Source organism: Rhinopithecus bieti, unplaced genomic scaffold (assembly GCF_001698545.2).
Source record: "Rhinopithecus bieti isolate Rb0 unplaced genomic scaffold, ASM169854v2 scaffold_2917, whole genome shotgun sequence".
Lineage (NCBI taxonomy): Eukaryota > Metazoa > Chordata > Mammalia > Primates > Cercopithecidae > Rhinopithecus > Rhinopithecus bieti.
The window spans coordinates 1,971,201-1,998,905 of record NW_016804148.1 but is presented as its reverse complement, the minus strand read 5'-3'; the positions used below and the strand labels follow the sequence as shown (position 1 = coordinate 1,998,905).

At 36.1% G+C, this 27,705-nt stretch overlaps 1 protein-coding gene across 1 annotated transcript in view; it reads right to left on the bottom strand.

Moving 5' to 3' along the window:
• Positions 1 to 27,705, bottom strand: part of LOC108526186 (polypeptide N-acetylgalactosaminyltransferase-like 6) — a 555,870-nt gene that overhangs the window by 6,128 nt on the left and 522,037 nt on the right. The gene's annotated exons all lie outside the window — the stretch shown is intronic.

Sequence of the window (27,705 nt, the reverse complement as noted above, 5' to 3'; positions counted from 1 at the left end):
AAAAAAAAAAAAAAAAAAAAAAAAAAAAAAAAAAGATATAGTTTGAGTTATTTAAAAATTTACTTGAGAGAAATGACAAGTTGTGAAGGCATTTAAAAATCTGAAAAAAAAACCTAAATTATTTTGTAAACACTCCGCTAGATCTTTCTAGCAGTAATGAAACCTCCGTGGCAAATTTTCTCATATTCTTCTGTTTTTCCAAAACAGAATAAATATTTTCTGATTTTTTATATTGGCATTTGCTAAACTGAAAGATTTTAAAAATATGGTTCAATAGTATTGTTTAATGCATACTTAACACTTATTCCTTTCATGGTTACATTAATTTATCTTTATTATTTCATTGATTTTATTAAAATAAGTGTTTTTTCAACAATAAAAAAGGCCAAAAAATAAATTTTAATTACAAATACTTGGAATAAATACCAGACTTATCAATGACTTACTTTTGTGTAAAAGAGATACTTTAGTATGTATGCAACAATGTCAATGTTTATATTATGGACATTTAGGTGAACTTTCATTTGGAGATCTTAAAATCGTCATATATTCTTCACCATCATTTAAACATTACTTCTCACTGCCTACTGTTGTGTGTTTTGTTTTGGAAAGAGTGTTAAAACTCACATTTACAAAATTCTAGCTCTGGGATTGCAGCTTTTGGATAAAATGTTTGAATGTTTAAATATTTCAAACTTTAGATCATTCTGTTAGCTTATTCAAAGTATGGCTTTATTTTTTGTTTTGTTTTGTTTTTTATTTACCTATATAATAACAATAGTCAGGAGGTTATGTGGTGGTAATAACCACCCCCAAATTTCAATGGCTTAAAATAATAACTATTCTCTTTCTTGCTCCCTTGCTCCCTTTATCTGTTCAACACTAGTTGGAAGGAGGGTCTCTGCTCACTGCGGTTAGCAGAAATAGCCAACATCTTGACCACTGCCAATAATTGTGGTAGATATAAATGAGAATACTGATGGGTATTAAGCTAGTAATTAGATGATATATCCCTAAAATGGCATATTGTTATCTGCTTACAGCTCATTGGTCAGAACTAGTCACGCAGTCCAGGGGCCCAGAATGTGCAGTCTCGTATTGTACAGAAGGAATATAGTCACAAGTATTTGGCAAATGACACTAGTGAAATCAACCATTTCAGTCTTCTGCCTTCTTTAGAACAAAACAAGAACATTTTACTTCTTGGACAAAATTTAATGGAAAAATGAAAGAGACTGAATTTCTTCACAGATGAAAAACAGAGTATTTACAGCCTCACATCTATAGAAGCATGACAAGAGGATATCAGAGCTGCAACCACATTTAAGAAATCATTCAGTTAAGCCCCCCATTTAATTGAGAATTGAGACAGAGCTTTAGAGAGTTAAACATAATTATTTTACAGTCTAATTGGAAAGGCATTGTACTGGGTGAAAAAGTGATACAACGACGAGGCACTGTTCCTGAACTAAGAAGTTTACAGTTTTTCTGAAAATTCAGTAATTATCGCCTACACAGGAGGTAACACAAGCAATGAATAAGAATCCAGCATTCTTCACTTTTGATTACATAATCTTTTGGAAATGTCATTCTATCATTGGCCCTTTAAGGCATCTTTATACTAATTGAGTTAATTAAATTATATAAATATTATAATATTTTAAGGAGGGGTAAGAAATTACTTGATTAGCTCAAATGTTTTTGTGAGATATATGCTGTATCCTCCATAAATATTTCTGTAGATAAACCATTCAATAAAATGTATGACAAAATACCCATCACAAAAAATTTATGATGAACTGTCATTTGAATAAAGGCTCTAACAGTCACTAAGATTATATTATCAGGTGGCTAAAATAAGTAGAAATAGTGCCCACTATGCACAATATTCCTATACTGGTTTTGTGTATTTAAATAATAATACAAATTTTTGCTATTTCTGTCTAATATTATTTCCAGGTAAAATTATGTTTGAGATTTCCTCTTTTAGTCAAATGTACTAACAAGGACCATATTTACCTTTCTACTTGATTCAATGGTATTAGTCTGTTTTCATGCTGCTGATAAAGACATACCCAAGACTAGGCAATTTACAAAAGAAAGAGTTTTAATTGGACTTACAGTTCCATATGGCTGGGGAAACCTCACAATCACGGAGGGAGGGAAGGAGGAGCAAGTCAATATACTTACGTGGATGGCAGCAGGCAAAAAGAGAGCTTGTGCAGAGAAACTCCTGTTTTTAAAACCATTAGATCTCCTGAGACCCATTCACTATCACGAGAACAGCACAAGAAAGACTCACCCCCATGATTCGATCATCTCCCACCAGGTCCCTCCCACAACATGTGGGAATGATGGGAGCTACAAGATGAGATTTGGGTGGGGACACAGAGCCAAACCATATTACCAACTAAACAACTAGGTTTTTAAATATGAAACAATTATTTTCAAGGCATTGAATATCAAGCAACAAGACAGAGATACTCAATTTTGAGACTCCTATTCAACACAGAATTATCTATTTTAGCTAGAATAATTCAATATAAAAAAGAAAGTTTTGTTGTTGTTGTTTCAAGATGGCCTCAGCCACAGAAAAAACAGCAAAATAGTACATAAAGATCAACACTGTGAGCTTTAATTCAAGAAGAAAAATGAATTAAATGAATGACTGTCAAAAGTGAGTCAAGTGTCGATACATGAGAGGGGCAGAGAGTTTTCCTTTGCAACTCACCTTTCCACTGGGGATTTGTCCAGGTCAAGGGAGACCCCTTTGTTTCTCCCAGCTCTGGAGCTAACTTGGGGAGAGGCTTGGAGAAGCTGAGAGAGAACGACATTGGGAAAAGTGGCAGCGTTTTTCCTGACCTGGGGTTGAGAGCAGGATACCGTTTTTAATCCAGGAGCATACAGAGTCAGTCACTCTTTGGCAACCCAAGTGTGACCACACAGGTATTTTAGTCTCAGGCCAGGGATTGAAGTGCTTGCTCTAGAGTTTGGTAGGAGCCTCCAGAGACAGAATTGAGCAGCAAATGTGGAAAATGCCCCAGGAGTAGGCACTGGAATTGTGCCCTCCCCTTGCCACAGGTCTAGGGCAAGAGAAGAACTACTGCAACCATGATTTCTCCTGGGTGAGGAGACTTGCAGCCAGGGCCCACTTGGTGACCTGGCAACTCTGCCTATGCGTGTGTGTGTGTGTGTGTGTGTGTGTGTGTGATTGCTGGGTGCCCCAGCCTGCTCCCCTGAGATCAAGATACAGAGAGGTCTTCTCCACTCCATGCTCAGAAATATCTTCAGACATTCAGAGCATATGCTCACCTGGATTAACAGCCTGAGCTGTCCCACCCTTCTTATGCAGAGACCACAGTGCAGCAAAGCACTCTCTGTTTTATGCTGAGGCAGATCTCCAGGCATTTAGAGCGCTCACTCACCCATATCAACAGCCTGAGTGTCAACCATTTCTGTGGAGAGACCATGTGAAATGAGGCCCTCTCCCCTCCATGACTGGACAGATCTCCAAGCTTATAGAACATCCACCCTCCTGGATTAAGAGTTTAGGCTGCCCTCCCTCCCTGTGCAGAGAAGTTACCGCTCAAGAGGTTTCCCAGCTCCAGGCCTACGCACATTTCTTGGTGCTTGGTGGCTGCCCCCTGGATTCTCCCTTCAGGGAACCTTTAGGCAGACCTGCCTGGCCTGATTCTGTCCATCTTGGCTCACCCGCTATAGCTGAGCAGGGAGGTCAGGCCACTGTGTATTCCAGGAATCAGTCCGTTGCCTCAGGCAATATCTCGCAGTAAACAAGGATCAAATATATATACCCAGCCACATTGGCCACAGCTGGCTTTTACCCAGAAGTGATATCTACTGGCCTGTAGCTTGAACTGCACAGCCCAATATAAAACCACCCAACAGAAGTTGGGTGAAGAAACAAAGCCAAAAGACCCTATCCAACATTCTCTACAGTCACACCCCCTAGGAACGGGGTAGAGGGAAAGAACATAAAACAATACTATAGGGAAAGAGAGAAAAAAAAATCCTATTCACACAAAAATAATTACAAAAGTTAGAAGTGCCAGGATCTCCAGATGAAAAGGACCCAGCATGAGGAGTTTTGGTACCAGAAAAAAAACAAACAAAATTGAACATTGTGACAGCACGGAAGGATCACGCTCGCTCTCCAGCAATAATCCCTATCCAAAATAGAAACCCCAATGTGGCAGGTAAAGAATTGGATAGCAAGGAAGATGAATGATATGCAAGACGAGGTTGAAAATCAACACAAATAAACTTCTAAAGAAAGCCAATAAATGAAGGAAGAGATTAACATCTTAAAAAAATAACCAGAGCTTCTAGAATTAAAAAATTCACTTAATGTATTTCAAAATACAATTGAAGACTTTCATCAGCAGCCTAAATCAAACAGAAAAATAATTTTAGAACTGAAAGATCAGGTTTTCAAGCTAACCTAGTCAAGCAATATTTTTTTTTTAATTAGAAAATGAATTAAGTCTTTGAGAAACATGGGATTATGGAAAGCAATCAAACCTATGAATCCCTAGCATTCCTGAGAGAGAAGAAGAAAAAGTAAACAACTCGGCAAGTATATTTGAGATAATAATGCAAAAATAATTCTCTAATTTTGCTAGAGAAATAGGTGTCCAGAGGCAAGAATCCAGAGATCACCTATATGATGCTATACAAAACAAACATCACCAAGGCATATAATCACCAGACTGTCCAAGGACAACAACAACAACAACAACAAATCTTAAAGACAGGGAGAGTAAAAGGTCAGATTCTCAACAGCAACAACAAAAGTCAGGTTAACAGCAGTTTCCCAGTAGAAACCTTGTAAGTCAGAAGAGATTGAGGTCTATTGTCAGCATTCTTGGGGAAAAAGAAAGAAAGAAAGAAAAGAAAGAAAAAGAAAGAAAGAAAGAAAGAAAGAAAGAAAGAAAGAAAGAAAGAAAGAAAGAAAGAAAGAAAGAAAGAAAGAAGGAAAGAAGGAAAGAAGGAAAGAAGGAAAGAAGGAAAGAAAGGAAAGAAGGAAAGAAGGAAAGAAGGAAAGAAGGAAAGAAGGAAAGAAGGAAAGAAGGAAAGAAGGAAAGAAGGAAAGAAGGAAAGAAGGAAAGAAGGAAAGAAGGAAAGAAGGAAAGAAGGAAAGAAGGAAAGAAGGAAAGAAGGAAAGAAGGAAAGAAGGAAAGAAGGAAAGAAGGAAAGAAGGAAAGAAGGAAAGAAGGAAAGAAGGAAAGAAGGAAAGAAGGAAAGAAGGAAAGAAGGAAAGAAGGAAAGAAGGAAAGAAGGAAAGAAGGAAAGAAGGAAAGAAGGAAAGAAGGAAAGAAGGAAAGAAGGAAAGAAGGAAAGAAGGAAAGAAGGAAAGAAGGAAAGAAGGAAAGAAGGAAAGAAGGAAAGAAGGAAAGAAGGAAAGAAGGAAAGAAGGAAAGAAGGAAAGAAGGAAAGAAGGAAAGAAGGAAAGAAGGAAAGAAGGAAAGAAGGAAAGAAGGAAAGAAGGAAAGAAGGAAAGAAGGAAAGAAGGAAAGAAGGAAAGAAGGAAAGAAGGAAAGAAGGAAAGAAGGAAAGAAGGAAAGAAGGAAAGAAGGAAAGAAGGAAAGAAGGAAAGAAGGAAAGAAGGAAAGAAGGAAAGAAGGAAAGAAGGAAAGAAGGAAAGAAGGAAAGAAGGAAAGAAGGAAAGAAGGAAAGAAGGAAAGAAGGAAAGAAGGAAAGAAGGAAAGAAGGAAAGAAGGAAAGAAGGAAAGAAGGAAAGAAGGAAAGAAGGAAAGAAGGAAAGAAGGAAAGAAGGAAAGAAGGAAAGAAGGAAAGAAGGAAAGAAGGAAAGAAGGAAAGAAGGAAAGAAGGAAAGAAGGAAAGAAGGAAAGAAGGAAAGAAGGAAAGAAGGAAAGAAGGAAAGAAGGAAAGAAGGAAAGAAGGAAAGAAGGAAAGAAGGAAAGAAGGAAAGAAGGAAAGAAGGAAAGAAGGAAAGAAGGAAAGAAGGAAAGAAGGAAAGAAGGAAAGAAGGAAAGAAGGAAAGAAGGAAAGAAGGAAAGAAGGAAAGAAGGAAAGAAGGAAAGAAGGAAAGAAGGAAAGAAGGAAAGAAGGAAAGAAGGAAAGAAGGAAAGAAGGAAAGAAGGAAAGAAGGAAAGAAGGAAAGAAGGAAAGAAGGAAAGAAGGAAAGAAGGAAAGAAGGAAAGAAGGAAAGAAGGAAAGAAGGAAAGAAGGAAAGAAGGAAAGAAGGAAAGAAGGAAAGAAGGAAAGAAGGAAAGAAGGAAAGAAGGAAAGAAGGAAAGAAGGAAAGAAGGAAAGAAGGAAAGAAGGAAAGAAGGAAAGAAGGAAAGAAGGAAAGAAGGAAAGAAGGAAAGAAGGAAAGAAGGAAAGAAGGAAAGAAGGAAAGAAGGAAAGAAGGAAAGAAGGAAAGAAGGAAAGAAGGAAAGAAGGAAAGAAGGAAAGAAGGAAAGAAGGAAAGAAGGAAAGAAGGAAAGAAGGAAAGAAGGAAAGAAGGAAAGAAGGAAAGAAGGAAAGAAGGAAAGAAGGAAAGAAGGAAAGAAGGAAAGAAGGAAAGAAGGAAAGAAGGAAAGAAGGAAAGAAGGAAAGAAGGAAAGAAGGAAAGAAGGAAAGAAGGAAAGAAGGAAAGAAGGAAAGAAGGAAAGAAGGAAAGAAGGAAAGAAGGAAAGAAGGAAAGAAGGAAAGAAGGAAAGAAGGAAAGAAGGAAAGAAGGAAAGAAGGAAAGAAGGAAAGAAGGAAAGAAGGAAAGAAGGAAAGAAGGAAAGAAGGAAAGAAGGAAAGAAGGAAAGAAGGAAAGAAGGAAAGAAGGAAAGAAGGAAAGAAGGAAAGAAGGAAAGAAGGAAAGAAGGAAAGAAGGAAAGAAGGAAAGAAGGAAAGAAGGAAAGAAGGAAAGAAGGAAAGAAGGAAAGAAGGAAAGAAGGAAAGAAGGAAAGAAGGAAAGAAGGAAAGAAGGAAAGAAGGAAAGAAGGAAAGAAGGAAAGAAGGAAAGAAGGAAAAAAGGAAAGAAGGAAAGAAGGAAAGAAGGAAAGAAGGAAAGAAGGAAAGAAGGAAAGAAGGAAAGAAGGAAAGAAGGAAAGAAGGAAAGAAGGAAAGAAAGAAAGAAAGAAAGAAAGAAAGAAAGAAAGAAAGGTGATGTACTGCTAAACTAAGCTTTCTAAGCAAAAGAGAAATATTTTCCAGACATATAATCACAAAGGGAACTTATTGCCAATAGACCAACTGTATAAAAGATCCATATAGGAGTTCTTAACACAGAAACAAAATAATTATACCTGCTACCACAAACACACACTTAAGTACATAGCCCATAGAATCTATGAAGCAACTACACAGTAGAAACTACAAAGCAACCAGTTAACTTCACAATAGAATTAAAACCTCACATATCATTATTAACTTTGAATGTACATGGTCTAACCTTGAAGATACATGGTCCTACTTAAAAGGTACAGGGTGCCAAGTTGGATTAAAAAATAATAATAATAATAAAAGACCAATCCATCTGCTGTCTTCAAGAGAACCATTTTAAATGTAAGGATACCCATAGGCTTAAAGTGAAAGGTTGGAGAAAGATCTATTATACAAACAGAAAACAAAAAAGAGCAGGGGTCACTATTCCTATATCAGATAAAACAGACTTTAAATCAATGACAGCAAAAAAGGGAAAAAGAAGGACATTATATAATGATGATAGGGCATTGCATAATGATAAAGAGTTCAATTCAACAAGAATACTTAACTATTCTAAATATATGCATACTAATGTTGGAGCATAAAAATTTATAAAACACATTTTTTTTTTTTTTTTTTTTGTAAAAAGACACAGCCACACAATAACGGGTGGCGGTGGGGGGATGCTGCAACATCTCACTGACAGCATTAAAGACCTCTATAAGGCAGAAATCTAACAAAGAAATTCTGAACTTAAATTAACACTTGATCAACTGTAACTGATAGACATCTCCAGAGTACCCCACCAATCAACCACAGAATACACATTTTTCTCATCTGCATGCAGAATATATTCCAAGACTGGCCACATGCATTGCCATGAAGCAATTCTCAGTAAATTCAAAAAAATCAAAGTCATACCCACTATACCTTTGGACCACAGGAATAAAAATAGAAATCTAGGCCGGCATGGTGGCTCTTGTCTATAATCCCAGCACTTTGGGAGGCTGAGGTGGGTGGATCATGAGGTCAGGAGTTTGACACCAGCCTGACCAACATGGTGAAACCCCGTCTCTACTAAAAATCCAAAAAAAATTAGCTGGGCCTGGTGGTGTGTGCCTGTAATCCGAGCTCCTCAGGAGGCTGAGACAGGAGAATCGCCTTGAACCTGGGAGGCGGAGTTTGTGGTGAGCCCAGATTGAGCTACTGCACCCCAGCCTGGGCAACAGAGTGAGACTCTGTCTAAAAAAAAAAAAAAAGAAAGAAATCTATACCAAGAGGAGCTCTCAAAACACCTAACTACATAAAAATTAAACAACTTGCTTCTTTTGGGTAAACAAATTAATTAAGATATAAATAAAAAATTATTTGAAATAAAAAAGAGAGACACACATACCAATATCCTGAAATACAGCAAAAGCAGTGTTAAGAGGAAAGTTCATAGCACTAAAGTCTTATGTCAAGAAGTTAGAATGGTCTCAAATTAACAATCTAACATCACACATAGAAGAACTAGAAAACAAAACAAAAACAAAATAACCCCAAAGCAAGTAGAAGAAAATAAATAACTAAAATTATAGTGGAACTGAATAAAATTGAGACTCAGAAATTGATACAAAGGATCGCAAAACCAAAAGTTGATTACTTGAAAGGATAAACAAGATCAGTAGACCATTAGTTATATTCACAAAGCAAAAAGAGAGGTTCCAAAAGCACAATTAAAAACAACAAAGATGACCCTACAACTAATCTAACAGAAATACAAAAGATCTTCAGAGACTAATATGACCACATCTATACACACAAACTGGAAAATCTAGAGGAAATGGATAAATCCATGGAAACATAAAGCGCCCAAGCTTGAATCAGGAAGAAATTGAAATCCTGAAAGGACCAATATCAAGTTCCAAAATTGAATACAGTAATAAAAAATCTGCCAACCAAAACAGCCCTGGACCAGAAGGATTCACAGCCAAATTCTACCAGATATGCAAAGAAGAGCTGGTACCAATTGTACTAAAACTATTCCAAAAAATTGAGGAGTTACCCCTCCCTAACTCATCCTACAAAGCTAGCATCACCCTGATACCTAAATCTGGCAGAGACACAACGAATAAAGACAACTACAGGCTAATATTCCTGATGAACATAGATGCAAAGATTCTCAAAATACTAGCGAACTGAATTCAGCAGCACATCAAAAAGTTAATTCACCATGATAAGTAGGCTTTATTCCTGGGATGCAACGTGGGTACAACATATGCAAATCAATCAACTTGATTCAGAACGTAAACAGAATTACACGCAAAAGTCATATGATTGGCGGGCGGATCACGAGGTCAGGAGATAGAGACCATTCTGGCTAACACATGAAACCCTGTCTCTACTAAACATACAAAAAATTACCTGCCGGGCACCTGTATGGCGTGAACTCGGGAGGCGGAGCTTGCAGTAAGCCTAGATCGCGCCACTGCACTCCAGCCTGGGGGCCAGAGTGAGATTCCATCTCAAAAAAAAAAAAAAAAAAAAAAAAAGTCATATGATTATCTCAGTAGACACAGAAAAGATTTTGATAAAATTCAACATCTCTTCACTATAAAACGTTCAACAAACTAGGCATTGAAAAAATTTACCTCAAAATAATAAGAGCCACAAAACCTCAGTCAAACATTCTCCTGAATGGGCAAAAACTAGCATTCCCCTTAAGAACAGGAAAAAGACAAGGATGGCATTCTCACCATTCCTATTCAACATGTACTGGAAGTCCTAGCCTGAGCAATCAGGCAAGAGAAGGAAATAAATGCAACCAAATACAAAAAGATAAAATCAAATGTTTCTTTTTCTCTGGTGACAGGATTACACGTCTAGAAAACCCTATAGACTTTGTCAAACAGCTCCTAAAACTAATAAACAACTTCAGTAAAGTTTCAGAACAAAAAATTAATGTAAAAAAATCAGTAGCATTTCTGTACACCAAAGAAGAAATCAAGAAGGCGATGCTGTTTACAATAAATATAAAAAAGATGCTAAGAATAAATTTTACTAAAGATGTGAAAAATCTCTACAAGCAAAATTACAAAACACTGATGAAATAAACTGAAGGTAAAACAAATGGAAAAATATACTATACTCATGGAGCTGAAGAACTGATGTCAGTAAAATGACCATATTGTTCAAAGAAATTTACAAGTTCAACACAATCATTATCAAAATGCCAACACCATTTTTTCACAGAATTAGAAAAAGCCATCCTAAAATTAACATAGAACCAAAAGAGAGTCCAAATAGCCAAAGCAGTCCTAAGCAAAAAGAACAAAGCTGAAGCCATCACATCACCTGACTTCAAAATACATTACAAAACTATAGTTTTGGTATCGTATTGTAGTATACTACCAAAGTATAGTATAGTATTGATAGTATAGTATAGTATAGTATAGTATAGTATAGTATAGTATAGTATAGTATAGTATAGTATAGTGTAGTAGTATAGTATAGCATAGGATAGGATAGGATAGGATAGGATAGCATAGCACAGTATAGTATAGTAAAGTGCAGTAACCAATGTGTAGTTGACAAGAACTTACATTGGGAAAAGGAAACATATTAGAAGAAGACATTGAGAAAACTCCCCTGGATGTTGGTCTAGGCAAACAACTTATGACTAAGACCTCAAAAGCATAGACAACAAAACCAAGAATAGACAAGAGGGACTATATTAAATCACGAAATTTCCACGCAGCAATGAAAATGAACACAATTAACAGAAAAAGAGATAAGCTGCTTAATGGGAGAAATTTTTTGCAGACTATTCATCCAAAAGGAGACTAATAGCAAGAATATAAAAGGAACTCAACAAAAAGAAAAACAAATAATGATATTAAAATGTGGGCAAAGGACATCGATGCACATTTTGGGGTTTTTTTAAATTTGTTTTTAATTTTATTTATTTATTTTTGAGACAGAGTTTCACTCTTGTCACTCAGGCTGGAGTGCAATTGCACGATCTCGGCTCACTGCAACCTCCATCTCCCATGTTCAAGCGATTCCCCTGCCTCAGCCTCCCACGTAGCTGGGATTACAGGCATGCAACACCATGCCCGGCTAATTTTGTATTTTTAGTAGAGACAAGGTTTCTCCATGTGGGTCAGGCTGGTCTAGAACTCCCGACCTCAGGTGATCCGCCCGTCTTGGCTTCCCAAAGTGCTGGGATTATAGGCGTGAGCCACTGCGCCTGGCCATCAATGTACATTTATAAGATGAAGACGTACAAATGACCAAGTGGTATATAAAAAGAGGCTCAATCATTAATTTTCAGAGAAATACAATTCAAAACCACAATGAGATAACAACTTATCCCAGTTAGAATGGTGATTATTAAAAAGACAATAAATAACACATGTTGGCAAGCATGCAGAGAAAAGGCAACTTTTGTACACTATTGGTGGGAGTGTAAACTAGTATAGTCAGCATGGAAAACAGTATGAAGATTTCTCAAAAAATTAAAAACAGAATTACCATTTGATCTAATACAACGGCTGGGTATCTTCCCAATGGAAAAGAAAACATACGAAAAAGATACTTGGACTCACATGTTTATTGTAGCACTATTTACAATAGCAAAGATATTGAATCAAGCAAAGTGTTCATGAACAGATGACTGGATAAAGAAAATATAGTATATACACACAGTGAAATATTTTTCAGCCAGAAAAAAATAGAATCATGTCATTTGCACAAACACAGATAAAACCGAAGGTCATTATCTTAATTAAAGTAAGGTAGATACAAAAGACAAATGTCACATGTTCCAGCTTATATGTGGGAGGCAAAAAAACAAACAAGCAAACAAAAAAAACTTGATTAAATGGAAACAGAGAGTGTAAAGTAGATAACAAAGACTAGGAAGGGTCAGTTGGGGGCCGAGGTAGGAGGGATGATGAAAAGAACTGGGTTAAAAGATAAAAACATAAAGTAAGATAGAAGAAATAAATTCAATGCTTGATAGCAGAGTAGGGTGCCTATACTTAAAAATGTATTGCACTCAAGTGACGGATACTGTAGACACTCTGACTAGATAATTATGTCTTATATATATATATGTAGCAAGATTTCTCATATATCCTATAAATTTTTACAAATTAAAAAATAGTAAATATTAAAAAAATAAAATACACTGATTTTAAAATATGAGATAATTACTTAAACATTTCTTGAAGGAAGACACACAAGTGGCCAGCTGGCATATTAATAAATGCTCAACATCTCTAATTAGTATAATCCAAATGAAAACCACACTGAGATTTCACCTAATATCTGTCAGAAAGATTGTGATCAAAAACACAAAAGAGAGGTATCAGCAAGAGCATGTAGAAGTTAGAACCCTACACTCTGTTTATTTATTCCCCCAAATGGTTCCCCTTTTCTGCTATCTTTAGGTATTTACAAATTTTTTAGTATTCCATTTATATGAATCCAATGTGATTTTAATTATATCTTTGAATAATATTTTAGTGATTGTTCTAGGAAATAAAGAATATATACTTCATTTTTCCAGTGTATTTAAAATGAATATTTTACCATTTCACTTTGATCATTGAAATTATATTACCATATAGATTCCTTTATACTCTCCTAAGTGATAGTTGTCTCATATATTTCTGTACATTGAAAATTACAGGAAATGTTGTTTTGTTTTAACTGCCAAACATTATTTTAAGGAACTCAGGCTCACAGCATCATTTCACTGCTACTTTGAATTCTCATGTCTTTTCCTTCTCCACCTGTTGTTATTTATTTTTTCCAGTATTTTCAATCAGCTAGGCCACACCTCTGCCTAGATTTTACATTTGAGTTCAAAGAGAGTGAGAGAGGCATGGGTTTCTTCCACCTTACCCAGAAATCAGAACCTGACTGGTAGTCTTTTAACTACAAATTTAACGTTTTATAGTTCTACAAGTATTTGAGTTTTCTGCTTCATTTTGTGATAGCATCAGTTGGTATTTAAATAAAATTTTATATTTTATCTAAGTGTCAAATGTATTAGCATGATGGTTATAATATTCCTTCATTGTAAGTTAAATGCTTGTTGAAAGTTTAATGGTGTCTGTTATTTCATAATTGATAATAGTAAGTATTGTTCTCTTTTTTTTCTTGGAAATACTTCTTGAGATTTAGAAATTTAATCTGTTCAAAGCATTACATGTTGAATGATTATTTTTTATTCTTTTTGACCAAGTCATTGATTTATTTCCTTCTTTATACTTACTTTAACTAAATGAAATTTTCTTTACAAATTTAAACATTTAAATCTACACATTTACCAATAAGGAGCACTTTATATGTAAAGCACATTAAAACAAACTTTGGGATGTATGTTGTTCACTATCATTTGATTTGAAATATTTTCTAAGTTATATAGTTTTATATTTGATTCATGAGTCCTTCATAAATGCTATTAATTTCTAAATATTTGCATATTTATAAATATATTATTTTTATTAATAATTTAATAGAAGTTTGATCAAAGAAAATACTCTGTTACTTCAATCCACTGAAATTTATTGAGACGTTTATGTACTAGTGTATGTTCTATTTTGGTAAATATTCCACGTACATTAAAAAATGTTTATTATGCAATTATTAAATATAGTGGTTAATTAATGTAAATAATTAAGCCTTTTTTTGGTGATTTTGGTTTAAATCTCCTATAATTCCAACTTAATTTTTTTGTATCTTGATTAGTCAATTTAACTGAGAGAATTATTAAGTTTTCCCAAATATGTGTTTAAAGAAAACTGCCCTTTCAAAAGGAAAATTTAACTTTAGTATTTAAAGTCAATCACTCATTAGAGCCACTCAAACTTAAGGTGAAATTTATTTCTTTTTTTCCTTTAAAGTAATATCAGAAAATAAAATACTTTTCCATTTACATGATTGTTTCAAATATATTCTTAATATTCATTATAAATTTGGTTCAAGTAACATTGGCATCCTGACTCTATCATATTATTCAACATATTTTACTGATAATATAATCTGAAGAACGAAATGATAATATATTTTTAAGGATCTCTTAATTATATTAACATATTTCAGATTAAAATGAATATATATACACATATCATGTAAAATATGACATTTGGAACATTTCTCATATAATGGTAAATGAGTTAACATATTATTGCATAGAAACAATCATAATAAACAGGCAGAAAGTTATATTCTGAGATGTCTTTAGGGCTCATAGTCTAAATGGTTATGATTTTGTGCCATTTTGGAATAATCAAAGGAATTCCCTGAAATATTGATGGAGTGTCAACTCATTTCCAGTCAGTTTTATTAGGGTCTGTGTGGAAGGGAAACCAATTCAAAATACTACAATTTGTTTGACCTCATGGCTAGAGCAAAAATGATGTTTTAGACACCTTTATAAATAACAGTGCCAGCAACTTAGACTCCATACTAGTTTATTAATTGGTTAATTTATTGCCTACTAGTCTACTACAAGCATTGTAACGTGGCTTTAATGATAGATGACAGTTCAGGTAGTTCAGTTCTGTGAAATACAGATTTCCTAAGCAAAATTATCAGAATAGCTAATAATACTATATTTAGCAAACCAATTATTTAAAAATCTATACAAAGGGTCTGACATGTTCAGAAAGATAGGAAATTTCTTTATTTTCTTTCAATCTTTTGTCATTGCATGATTTCTTGCAAAACTATTTTGGTTCAGTTAAGGTTGTCTCTTTCCATTCTCAATAGAAGAATAAAATGTCAACTTGGCACCTGGGTAGTGACAAATATGCTATAAAGCATATCCGTATAAATCATTTCCAAGCACCAATTTACATAGTAATTGTGTTCATGTCAGCGTATTCAATTTTCAATGGCTGGTTTTAGTCACACTGTTTTTCTATTCTAATCTTGCCCATGTCAGTTACCTTTGATAAGGCAGTGATATCTAGTAATTTTTTTTGCTTTTGACAGGTCTGAAAAATTAGTCTGGACTACCAAGTATATGTGAGCATGTTTGAATGAGGGGGTCATTACTATTTATTTATCCATGCAGTTATCCCTTTGTTTGCTCACTTATTCTATAGAAACCTATTTTGTAAATTGACATTTTATTTAGTAATCTAATTTAAATGTTATGTATTATGATTTTTTTTTCTTTTCTTTTTTTTTTTTTTTTGAGACGGAGTCTCGCTCTGTCTCCCAGGCTGGAGTGCAGTGGCGCGATCTCAGCTCACTGCAAGCTCCGCCTCCCGGGTTTACGCCATTCTCCCGCCTCAGCCTCCGAGTAGCTGGGACTACAGGTGCCCACCACGGCGCCCGTCTAGTTTTTTGTATTTTTAGTAGAGACGGGGTTTCACCGTGTTAGCCAGGATGGTCTCGATCTCCTGACCTCGTGATCCGCCCGCCTCGGCCTCCCAAAGTGCTGGGATTACAGGCTTGAGCCACCGCGCCCGTCCGTATTATGATATTTTATGTCTTTACTGAAGGATGAAATAATTTGTTGTGTTCCTGCAGCCACGTATTCATGAAGCATTGCAGAAATATAGTGGGTATGTAGGCTGTTGCTTTTTAAATAAATTTGAAAAGATTTCTGCCATTATTTTTCAGAATATTTTTTCTACTATTAACTCATCTTCCGTCCTTCAGAAATGCCCCTTGTATACATGTTGGTTTGCTTGATGTTGTCCTGCATTTATCTGTGTTTACTTTTCTCCATTCTTTTTTCTTCTTATTCTCCATTGATATGGTTTGGCACTATGTCACCACCCAAATCTCATGTAGAATTATAATTTCCAATGTTGAAGGTGGGGGCTGGTGGGAGGTGACTGGATTATGGGGGTGGTTTTTAACGGTTTTGCACCATCCCTCTAGTGCTATCTCATAGAATTCTCACGAGATCTGGTTGTTTAAATGTGTGTAGCCCCTCTACCTTCACACTCTCTCTCCTGATCTACCACGTGAAGAAAGCGCCTACTTCCCCTTCCGCCGTGATTGTGAGTTTCCTGAGGCTTCTCCAGCCATGCTTCCTGTACAGCCTGCAGAACCATGAGTTAATTTAAACTTTTTTCCTTATAAATTAGCCAGTCTCAGGTAGTTCCTCATAGTAATGTGAGAAGGAATTCATACATTCATATTCCACAATCTCTATTTGTCTTCAAGGTTGGTGTTATAGGTGGTGAATCTGTATGGGTCTGTGGCAACCTTAATTCTTACCTCCTCAGAAGAAAGAATTCGACCGAGGGGGTGTAAGATAGAGTGAAAGACCAGGGCAAGTTTTAGAGCAGGAGCGGAAGTTCATTAAAAAGCTTTAGAGCAGGCATGAATAGAAGTCACCGACACATGGAAGAGGGCCAAGTGCATGACTTGAGTGATCAAGTACATGGTTTGACCTTTTGACTTGGGGTTTCATATGTTGGCATGTTTCTAGGGTCTTGCAATACTTCTCCCCTGATTCTTCCCTTGGGTGGGCAGTCCGCATGCAGTGTGTTTACTGGAGTTGTACGAATGCTCACTTGAGGCGTTCTTCTCTTACCAATCTGAATGTTCCTAGAGGGTCATATACCAGTTAAACTCCACCATTTTGCCTCTTTGGGTGCATGGCTTGAGTTCACTTGCCCAGCTCCTGAGATCTTATCAGGAAGTTGCTGATCACCAGTTTCAGATGGTTCTCTCTATTAGAAGACTGCCTTTCCGTGGTGCCAGCTATGACCAATTATTATCTTAGAAAGACAGTTTAATAACTGCCTGACCATCACCTGATGGTTGCCTGACATTTCTGGTTGTGGGGGATCCTCTCCTGCCCTGCTCATGTCTGCCTGACTACCTACTGTAACACTGATATTTCTTCCTTCTATCAGTTGCACTCTTCTCTTAAGCCACTCAAAATAACTTTTTATTTTAGCTATTGCAGACTTCAACTCTAGAAGTTTTGTTTGGGCTTTTTTGTTGTTTTCTAATTTCGCTCTTTATTTATGTTGTCTATTTAATGAAACATTATCATAATACTTTTCTTTGTTTCTTTTATTACGTTTCCTTTAGTTCAGTGGAGGTATTGATGATGGCTAGTTTGGAGTCTTTTTCTGCTATATTTAATCTGATTTCTCTCACAGAGAGTTTGTATTACCTGCCTTTTTATTATTTTGGGGGGTCACACTTTACTGTTGCTTTGCATGGCTTATACGTTTTTGTTGGTAACAGGATATTTCAGATGATATATTTTAGCAACTCTAGGTACTGATTATTCTACCTCCCACTTGGACTTGTTATTGTTATTTGCTTGTTTTTTTTTTTAGTAACTGGCCTGACTACAGTAGCCCCCACCACCCAACCCCTACATCCATGGGGGATATGTTCTACAACCCTTAGTAGAAGCCTAAAACTGCAGATAGTACCTAACTCTATATTTATTATTATTTTCCAGTACAGACACACCTATGATAAAATTTAATTTATAAATTTGGCAGAGGAAGGGATTAACAACAATAATAATAAAATCAAACAATTATAACAATATACTGTAATAAAAATTATGTTAATATGGTCTCACTTTCTCTCCAAATACTTTATTGTACTGTACTCATTTATTTTTTGACTATGATTGACCACAGGTAAATAAAGCCTCAAAAAGTGAAATCACAGATAAAAGAAAACCACTGTATTTTGGTGAAGTCTGTTTCTTTTCATCACATGGTTAAGTCTCCTGCGTGGCTCCTCGGGGAGCTGTGGCTTTGGGAACGCCCACATTCAGCCTAAGATGACAGTGGTATTCGCAGGGGTTTCTTTCTCTCTTTCCTGACCCCATCCCGCTGTTAAATACCACTAATTGCTGGTTGATTGCTTTCTTGTTTTTAACAATCCCCTAGGATATAAATTGTTCCACACACTAATCTATTCAATTTGTGGCTCATTTGAAGGATTAGTTTTTGAAGTTTCTCTGTGATATTTGTTCTGACACCAGAAGGCATCCTCCCAAGTTTCTCATTCTTTATTTCTCCATTGCAGAATGGCTGGCCTACAGTCTAGGCTGTGTCTTCATAAATATACAAACCACCACTGTCCAATTACTTTTCATCACAGTCTCTGCTGTTTTTCAGAGTGACCTTAGGTTTGAACTTCTCTATGCAATGTTGCAAAGAAGTCAGTTTCTTTGGGAAGATATTTGGTGCTATATGTTTTGTGCCTTGCTTCTCTCTTAGGCAAAATCTCTGAAGCAAAGCTCTGGAGATAAGGGTGGGGACAAGGCCAAGATGCCTGGAAAGACAACCTGCTCTAGAAAGTGAGCACTCAGAGAGAGGGGACTAGTAGCCTGAGAACGTCTCTGCTTGCATCACTCACGTGAAACCACCACATCACAAACTGGGCAAAATATAGTAAGGGCCTGAAGTATTGTCAGCATGCTATACCGGACGTAGAGCCTCTGTTTCATGTGTGTTGGCTAAGAGGAAGAAGAGATGCCCACCTCTGTACTATGATTACCCAAGGCTTTCTCTTAGTAACAGGAAACAAGGAGCAGGATGAGAGATACTGAAGTCCTGCTCCTCCTAGGTAAATAGCTCTTGGATTCAGAGTGAGGCCAATAGAAAGCCCTGTGTTCTTGGTTGCATCTGTCTGAAGGAGTGTCTCTGACTTGCTGAGTTAGGAGAGAAGGATAGAGTGGTCCTCTTTCAGATACCACAAATTACTTTCTTACCAAATTTTCATAAATTGTCTTGAATAGATGTTTATTCCCTTTCTATTTGCCTTTAGGACCATTTCAAGAGACTTACATATTTTTAAAGAAATAATTTTCACCAGCTTCATCAGGGAGCAAGTCAGGGGAGTACCTTATGCTGACATGCCAGAGTCAACCTTTGGATGACTTATTTATAAACTCATCTAAGTGCCTGTCACTCATATGCTTAATAAATAATTGTCAGATAACTAAAAATGTTCTTTGGGTAAGAGCACATTTGTTATTGAAAAATACTTATCAGGATTTCTAAACTTGATAAAGTATGTTTTAAGACAACGATTTAAGATAAAATTTATAGATAAGTTTTCTTTTGTAAAATCAAGTACAATTATCTGTGAATATTTGAGAATGAAATTAATAGTTTTTAAGTGCACTTTTAAAATATTCAAATCAAGAATCTTTATAAATGATATAAATTTATTAAAAATTTAAATGATTTCCTCTGTACTATGGTAACATGCACACTGATGGTTCAACCAATTCTGTTTAATGATTAAGTTCAAGAGAACACGTGATATGTCTACTTTAGTTTTTTAATTTGAATGAGCATTAGATTTACAGATTATCCTTTTGCCGAAATCACATTTATTAATGTCATTGTTTGGCATCACAATCTAAGCGCTAGTGATTACTTTGACAATAGTTTAAGATTACATGGCTTGCTGATTTGGAAAGGAAGCTCCAGCATTCTCTTTAAAACAGCAGAATTTTCTTACAGACTCATTCTTTATTATATATAACCTAGAATCTTAAATCACTGTCTCTCATTTCAGTAAACTTCTGTGGGTAGGAGTAAAAAGAGGAAGAGTAAAATTTAGAAATACAGTTGCTAGATAAACCTTACAGAGCAACGTATATGATTACATCAAATTTTCAGATTTTTTTCTTTAAAGAGTTAAAATTATGAATCTATTTCTCAAACCTACACTTTTAGTTTTATTTGATACTTATAAGATTACAAAGGATATTCTTTGATATTCAACACACATGATTTTGAAGCAGCTATAGTTTATTTTCAGATTTTTTTTTTTTTGCATGTGCACTATTTTCCCATTGTTATCCTTTTAGACTGCAGTTCCCTTATCCTTGTCCTCATTCAGTCTTTCTTTTGTTGTTGTTGTTGTTGTTGTTGTTGTTGTTGTTGTTGTTTTGGGGGGAATGGAGTTTCACTCTTGTTGCCCAGGCCAGAGTGCAATGGTGCGATCTTGGCTCACAGCAACCTCCGCCTCCTGGGTTCAAGTGATTCTCCTGCCTCAGCCTCCAGAATAGCTGGAATTACAGGCGCCCACCACCACACCCAGCTATTTTTTTCTATTTTTAGTAGAGATGGGGTTTCACCATGTTGGCCAGGCTGGTCTCGAATCCCTGACCTCGTGATCCACCCCCCTCAGCCTCCCAAAGTGCTGGGATTATAGGCATGAGCCATGGCGCCCGGCCTCATTCAGCCTTTCAAAGATCCAGCCTCATGGTCTGTCAGTCACTCCAAAAAGCTTAATGTCTGACAAGTCTTAAACTGTAATCTCTCAAGGAAGATTTTTGTTTCACTAGGGACACACCTCTTAGTTACAGTGGTAAACATCTTTTGTCTCTTTCAGGCTTTAGTCAAGAATGAGAGGTATATCTAAATTTTTGTTGTTGTTATTTAATTATGGCTTTCTGTAATGACTCTTAGAACTTATGTACTAATGTCTGTATTACTGTGCATGCAATTGGTTTTCAAAAAATATTGAAGGGTCCTCACTTAAATAACAGTTTTGAAAGATGGCTTCCACCTGATTCTAGCCATTCCTTCTTTCAATCTGCTGCTTATCATTTAATTGTTTTATTTTTTAAGTAATATTTAGATGTACCCTAGGCTGGAATAGAGTTTGATTTAAAGGATACATTTCCCATCTCTATCTCTGTGGCAACATTCACACCTAATTAGAGTGCATGAACAGTCATTTTATCTTATTTTGCTTCTGAATTCACTTGTAAACTTGTTGAATGAAGGTACTTAATCAAGTTCACAAGGATATCATAATAAAATGGAAAAGGCAATCAACCAGTGCTATACACTTTTATGTGGCTTTTGAAATTGAGAAATATAAAAAATTATTCTTGCATATTTTGGATGGTTAAACTCAAATATGTTTGCCAATAAGTTCTAGAATTACAAAGACAAGAGTCGAAATGGATTACATTTTCTATTATGCATAAATATAAAATAAAAACTTCATAGTATATTTACTAAATCTTATTTGAAAGAATTTGAATACATATTTATTCTTCCTAATAAACTCAGAATTGGTTCATAAAATCTATGTATTTACAATTTAAATTTTGAAATTAGAATACACTAGGTCTCCTTATATTTTACATCTCCATGATATGACTGGAAAATAAAAAAGGGAATCAGAAGATCATTATCAGAAGACAAAGAAACAACTGAATAGATCATGCTATCGCTGATTTGGTAAACCTTGTCCCAATTTTAATAATCTTAGTACATGGTGAACCTGAAGAAACTTGCATCCCTGCTTATGGAAACGAGCACATGAACATTCAAAATTGCCATTTGTAGCCGGGCGAGGTGGCAGGCGCCTGTAGTCCCAGCTACTTGGGAGGCTGAGGCAGGAGAATGGCATAAACCCGGGGGGCGGAGCTTGCAGTGAGCTGAGATCTGGCCACTGCACTCCAGCCTGGCCAACAGAGCAAGACTCTGTCTCAAAAAAAAAAAAGAAAAAAAAAATTGCCATTTGACTTGTTCAGCATCACAATGCAAGTCATGCAAGTCAATATATTAGAATCATTATTCAATATACTTCATGGAAGGCAGGAGTATTTAGAATATAAGGCACTGAAAAATCAAGAGTTTGCTCAAAATTCTGTATATGTTGAGAAATAGCCTATAGTGCTTACTTTGTAAGTACTTCATGTAAGTACGGGGTAAGTGTATACTATTTATCACAGGAGAAGACTCCTTTTCTCTACAGATGTTCCCATGTGGCAGGACAGTCCTTAGACAAACACACCTGGCCTTTCTCCACCTTTTCAGAGTTTCTTTCCAGGAGAAAGAGATTTGTGGGTTTGGGTTACAAAGGTTACTGCAGTTGGCCAGCTCCGTCTTCATTTTTTTCTGCTTTGGAACCTGCTTGCCTGCAAAGATCAGTCATCTTATTCTGCCATCCATGACTTAAGTGTGACAATTTCGCGTGTGTTATCCAGCAATGTCTGTGACTTGAAGACTGAATGTGCCTCATTCTGGACTTCACTATTGAGTATAATACTTGGCCTGCATCTAAACCATGCTCACCAATAGAATTTCAACAATAATAAAGAGAATGTTTTCATAGCAAATCATTTCTAGGGCCATCACTCAAATGGTTCTGAAACTACAGGAAACAGGGCTACATTAGTCTGGTATAACTGCAGCCCTACTGAAAATAATCATATAATCCAAGAGGTTGTAAAGATTCTCTTAGACAGAAATAGTTTTAGCTTCATGGCTTCGACAATCAGTGGAGAATTGAGTGTTAAGAGAACACTCTGTGATACTTCATACTCCATTTGTTGTCAAAGTCATGAAGTTAAAACTGTTTCTACCTGGGCAATATTAGTGATATAAAAAAAGATAAAAAGTCACAATACAAAGTGAGACTATATTAATTTTAAAATATCTCAGCTACTCAGCCACATTAGAAGTCTATCTCAGGTAACATGTATGTGCATAAGTATTTAGCTATATAAACACATAAACTTTTATAACAGCCAAAAGAAAAATGAAACTCATATCAAAGATGCATTTACCCAAAATTGCTGTGAAGCCTACTTCAACTCTCCTATTAGAATGGTTCTTCTATCTCTTTATGTCAATTATTGCTTTTTTCATAGATATGAATTTTTCTTACCCACATTAATTACATTAATTATATCATGCTTATAGGGTATTTGTGATAACTTTTGATGAATTTTCCATATCCAGGGAAAACACTTGCTTAAAATTCTCCAATTTTATCTTAGCAACAACATATTCATGCACAAATTTATTAGAGTTTCTTTTCTATATAGGCCATTCTTACATAGTTTTCTATTTCCCTGTATTATATGTATATTTCAAATAGATGGCTTATGTCTCCCATCCTGAACTATAAGTTAAATAAGGTGCTCCATAGCATGCAAAGCATATACGTGACATCTCAGGTAGACGACTACATACAAAGACACGGCAAAATCAATATACAAGTGGAGAAAAGCTTAAAGTGTGGCAAAATAAAACCAGGCCACCGAGATCTCCATTGACTGGACATTTGTCATACAGAAGTGCTCATTGTAAAATTCTTATCAACATTGTATTAAATAAAATATAAAGATAAGATGTTCTAAAGAGAGATTCAGGCTGATCACAGGCACTATGGATACAGACATGACTTGGCACTAACAGAGGAAGGGAGTGAATATTAAAAATACATCAAGTATGTGCTAAAAAATATGTATAAAAATCAACCAGGGTCAGGCACAGTGGCTCATGCCTAGAACCCCAGCACTGTGGGATGCCAAGCCAGGCAGATTGAGGTTGGGAGTTTGAGACCAGCCTGACCAACATGGAGAAACCCTGTCTCTACTAAAAATACAAAATTAGCCAGGCGTGGTGGTGCATGCCTGTAATCCCAGCTACTTGAGCGGCTGAGGCAGGAGAATTGCTTGAACCCCAGAGGCAGAGGTTGCAGTGAGCTGAGATTGTGCCATGACATTCCAGCCTGGGCAACAAGAGTGAAACTCTGTCTCAAAAAAAAAAACAAAAATAAAAATAAAAAATCAACCAAAAGTGTAGGGCTAGGAGTATATAAAAAAAGACTAAAAAATTTTACATACCAAAGCATAGATAGTGTAAGAAGCTGAAACAATTTGTAAGATAGAGAGATGTTAAGAGTATTTGGAAGAAATATTAAAAAATTAAAAACAAAAGTGAAAAGCTTGAAATTTATTTTTTGGATAAAAGTAAGACTGATCTGTTGCGGGAAGTCAGGGACCCCAAATGGAGGGACTGGCTGAAGCCACGGCAGAAGAACATAAATTGTGAAGATTTCATGGACACGTATTAGTTCCCCAAATTAATACTTTTGTGATTTCTTACACCTCTCTTTACTGCAATCTCTGAACATAAATTGTGAAGATTTCATGGATGCTTATTACTTCCACAATCAATACCCTTGCGATTTCCTATGCCTGTCTTTATTTTAATCTCTTAATCTCATCATCTTCCTAAATTGAGGAGGATGTATGTTGCCTCAGGACCTTGTGATGATTGCATTAACTGCAACATTGTTTGTAGAGCATGTGTGCTTGAACAATATGAAATCTGGCACCTTGAAAAAAGGAACAGGATAATAGCAATGTTCAGGGAACAAGGGAGATGGCCTTGGACCCTGACTGCCAGTGAGCCGGGTGGAATGGAGCCATATTTCTCTTCTTTCAAAAGCAAATAGCAGAAATATCACTGAATTCTTTTTCTCAGCAAGGAACATCCCTGAGAAAGAGAATGCGCCTCTGAGGGTAGGTCTATGAACGGCTCCCATGGGGTCAGCCGTCTTTTACGGTCGAAGCGAAGGGAAGAAATAAGCCCTGGTCTCCTGTAGTGCTCCCAGGCTTATTAGGACAAGGAAATTTCTGCCTAATAAATTTTGGTCAGACAGGTTGTTTGCTCTCAAACCCTGTCTCCTGATAAGATGTTATCAATGACAATGCATGCCTGAAACTTCATTAACAATTTTAATTTCACCCTGTCCTGTGGTCCTTTGATCTTGCCCTGCCTCCATTTGCTTTGTGACACTTTATTACCTTGTGAAGCATGTGATCTTTGTGACCCACACCCTATTCATACACTTCCTCCCCTTTTGAAAATCACTAATAAAAACTTGCTGGTTTTATGACTCAGGGAGCATCACGGAACCTGCGGACATGTGATGACTCCCCCGGACGCCCAGCTTTAAAATTTCTTTCTTTTGTACTCTTTCCTTTTATTTCTCAGACCAGCCAATGCTTAGGGAAATAGAAAAGAACCCATGTTAAATATCGGGGATGGGGTTCCCCCGATACTGATCAAGTTATTGCACACATGCCAATATACTGTCTTTCGTCTATGGCTCGTAATTAATGATATCTGGTGCTGATTCAGAAATAATAAAGACAAAAAAGCAGTTTATTTTTATACTAGTGAAGAAGAAATGAATCAGGAAATTTCTTTTAAAAATACCTATGCATTAGGATTTCTGAAATAACTTGTCTTAAATATTCTTCATAGTGAACTAGAATGTGCACTACATATCAAAACATATAAAACCATGATTTTTTTTTTAACTAAATATGAGAATATGAAAGAGTGCAGAGCACTTAAATATACAGGAAGTGACCAACATAGTTTATCACATGGCATAAGTCTGGCTAGTATGCTTTAGAATAAGTTCGAGTTCAGTTAAATGTCAAGATAGGAGTCCCCATATCTTCCATTGCAAAATCCTAGAATAAAGAAAAATAAACTCTTCCCTGCTAACACTCTGAGACAGTAGTTTCAGTTGGATTACTGAAAAGGAAAAGTTTCTTAGAACTATTATGTTTTATTTTAAAAGTCATACAAAGTTTGCATTCTGTTCTATAGATTGTGTCAATATAAAAACGCTATGGTCCATCAGTTTCAGCCTAGTTAAATAGATAATACTGAAATATGTCACAAGTTGATCTTATAATTTCAAAGAGCACTTACACAGAGCATACTCTTGTGGTTAAATGTACCTGCCTTTGGTGAAGCACAGATGAAATCAAAAGCATAATACTTTAAACAATGGGAACCTGTGAGGCATTCTTTGGCTCTCCGTTTCCTGCAGGTGGAGCACTGGCAAAATCAGAGGTGACATCAGACTCCTCTTCCAGCATTGCTAAGAGTCAAATACTGACCTCACCAAAGTCAACCTTATTCTTGGTAGTATCAGGCTTAACACTTTATTTTTATCCATTTCAAACCCTCTCAAGGTTTTTGTTGTTGGTGGTGGTGGTTTGTTTTCATATTTTTTCCTTTTTTTCTTACTACATGACCACTTGTCCTATTTAATATCCAGCCTTAATAACTAAGTTGGAATATTATCACAGATTATATTTTGGCCATAGTTTTCTTCTGTAACATTTATTATAATGCTTTCCTCATACGGTAAATTCAGTAACCCTAATAAAAATTTCAGAATTTATTTTACATCTTTCCATTTTTTTCCCCATTATTACATGAGAACATCTTTTCTTAAAAGATGGTGATCACACTACAAATAGTCTTTGAGAAGAATGGTAATAACTGCCTTCTTTTGACTTCAGTGATTTTCTGCACTGTTTCTAAACTTGTTATTATTTCCACTTGAATACATGTTAAGAGATTGAGATTAAAAGTGTGGGGGTGCGGGCCAGGCGCGGTGGCTCACGCCTGTAATCCCAGCACTTTGAGAGGCTGAGGCGGGCAGATCACAAGGCCAGGAGATTGAGATCATCCTGGCTAACATGGTGAAACCCTGTCTCTACTAAAAATACAAAAAATTAGCCGGGCGTGGTGGCCGGCCACTGTAGTCATAGCTACTGAGGAGGCTGAGGCAGGAGAATGGTGTGAACCCAGGAGGCAGAGCTTGCAGTGAGGCGAGATCATGCCACTGCACTCCAGCCTAGGCAACTCCGAAGTGTAGGGGCAGGGAGGAACTGGATAGATAGAAATTATTCTCTTAGCATATTTATTGTGCCAACAATGCGATTTAATGTATCTTTGATTATGTGCAATTAGGTATTAAAATTTCTCATAACTAGACATGTTCTTGGTCAGTGAGAATTACTGTAGATAATTTTAGGTAACCTGGGGATAATTTGGTTGGTTAAAAGGCCTGCGTCAATATATAAAGCACTCAATTTAGGAAAAAAAATGATTTGTTCTTCACATTAATCCTCTGTTTAACTATATTGGGAAATGCAACTTCATATAAAACATGAGGAGAAAAACAGTAATTACTTCATAATTTTAAATAAATTTCTGAAGATATAAAATGGCAACTAGAAAATAGTTTTTCAAATCATAATGTACTGATATTTTTCTAAAGGGTCAATTATCTTTGCACAAAGTTAAGGAGTTTTATTTGCTTTAAATTACTGGTTTAATTTAGATTTCTAATTCTTATTTTAATTAGTTGCCCTGGTTTCTCTCACACCAGGGTTTCCAAAGGAAACTTGTTGGGTTGTCGTGGGTGGAAGGATAGCTGTATTAGTACTGTTAGATAGATTTATCAGATACAGGTGCCAATACTACATTCCAAATTTTTATCACTTTCCATGTTCTCGGTATCCTTTGGTGTTGCTTATGCTATCGGATAAACGATAACACAGTAAAATGAAAAGTACAGTAAGTGATGTTAGAGGTAGATGGGGGTGGGTAGAGAAAAGATGGATTTTGGGTAAGTATATATAGTGCTATAATTTAAACTATAATATGCAGTTAAATTCAATACAAACTGAACTCCCTGTCAATAGACAAGCCACAAGTCATTCATAAAGTGACAGGAAATTGAACTAACAATCATTACTTATTATTATTATTATTATTATTATTATTATTTTTGAGACTGAGTCTCGCTCCGTTGCCCGGGCTGGAGTGCAGTCGCGGATCTCAGTTCACTGCAAGCCCCGCCTCCCAGGTTCACGCCATTCTCCTGCCTCAGCCTCCCGAGTAGCTGGGACTACAGGCGCCCGCCACCTCGCCGAGCTAGTTTTTTTTTTTTTTTTTTTTTTTT